We start from the raw sequence: 1,900 nt of genomic DNA, 5'->3' as shown, positions 1-1,900 counted from the left end.
TATAATGAAGCCACATTAGTTTTATGTCGTTCTACAAATGAATCGACGGCTCAAAACAATTTCAGAATACAATTGTATTCTGTGATTAACAGAATTTTTTCAATAAGTTATGGACAAGAATTGCCATATCCACGTTATAAAATTATATTGTATTAAGGCTACCATATTTATTTTTATTATTGATAGATACGTAATGATTTTTTTGCTACGTTACACAGTTTATAAAGACATATCCAATAGAACTTTCTTCAGCAACATGGATTCAACCTACTGGAAACGAAATTACACTTCCTTTGAATTTTAAATCTGAAAAACAAATTAAATCAGGTTTTCCTTGAGATTTAAAAAGTTTTGACTTAGCATATTTGACAACATTTTCTTCATAATTTTTCAGAAACAATTTTGTGTTTATCTATTCAAAATTTCCGGTCACTTCAAAACATGTTTCGAACTTTCTTCAACAAAATTTTTTAATATTTAGGGTATAAAGAAGTATATAAGGAAATAAGATATTTGCTAACGTGCCATTGACAAGGTGTACAAGAATATAGAGCCCGAAGATAACATTCGGAATGCAACCATCACGTTTTCCTATATATAATAAATCGTAATTCACGCTTAACAACAATTTCTCGTTGGGACATAAACTTCTAATTGGGATCCAAAGTAAGTTTATCGGTTGTTTTAAGACTCCATTAATCAATGTGCTAAAGTCAAAGAACGAAAGTCGTAAAGTTCACTTTGAGATTTCATAACCTAAACGTTGACTCAAGCTCTTAGTGTATAAAAATTTATTATACCTATAGTATTCATACTAGGTTGTAAAAAAAGTATTCTGCAGACTACTACATATGTATATAAAATAACAATGGTTGATTATTGTCACAGTAGTCTGTCTGCGAGATTGGAGCTGACCTTCGCGGTCACTGGCTTTGTTTTTTCTTTTTTTCTATTTTTCCGCCGACAGGCTTTCCTTTGAAAGCATATAGAGCACCAGGTTTAGGCGGCCTCAGCCAATGTCGAGAGGTTGTTTCGGCCTATGTGAAGAAAAAAATTCATTCGTAAAGAATTTAATTTTCCCTCTACCACCCATTTTTGAGAAACGTGCACGGATCCGCCATTTGAATACGCGAATTCTGGTGACTTTATATACACTTCAACAGAATTAATATAAAATATGTCTATTTCGAAATGTGACTTTTATTCCCGCAGGAAGTTTTGTTGAGTGTAAGTTTTAATAATTTTTTATGACATCGTTCTTGTAGATCAGATATCAAACATGTAGTAAAACTGCATGACAGATACTGACAGTTTTGTATAAATTACAAATACTCAGTTAATGACTGTAAATGCTAATAAACTTATTTTAGAGAGTCTTGAGATAACGTCTTTCGAGAAAACGTTCAATAAACAAATAACATAATAATATGGAATATGTGAAATCAATGAAATAATTCTAAAAATTGAGTTTGTCTAGTAATATGCTAAAAATTTTTTTCTCCGTAATAAATTTTGCTTTAGAACACGAGTTTTGTAACAAGAATTGTTGGCCTGACGTATACTAGATATTTAATACATAATCATTTAATAAACAAGTGAAAATGATTAAAAGTTCGATATCTGGCAATGCCACTAAACCTGAAAGTATAACCAAAGTATCTATAGTACAAAGAAGTGCCACGCTCATACAAACGAAATACCCACTTTATTTTGCTGGTGGATTTATAATAAATCCACCCAACCTCATGCGACAATGTTCGATCGAGTCACCACTGGTATGATGTTCAGTTCAAACCTATATGTGAGTCGAGTAAGGCTGACAAAAACCTGACTGCATACGTATTCAATCATACATGCAACCCTCTGTATTACATTATATGCATGTTTGTATGTTTGTTCG

Source organism: Teleopsis dalmanni, chromosome X (genome assembly GCF_002237135.1).
Source record: "Teleopsis dalmanni isolate 2A chromosome X, ASM223713v2, whole genome shotgun sequence".
Taxonomy (NCBI): domain Eukaryota; kingdom Metazoa; phylum Arthropoda; class Insecta; order Diptera; family Diopsidae; genus Teleopsis; species Teleopsis dalmanni.
The sequence above is the reverse complement of the archived record's forward strand: the minus strand, read 5'-3'. Positions refer to the sequence as shown.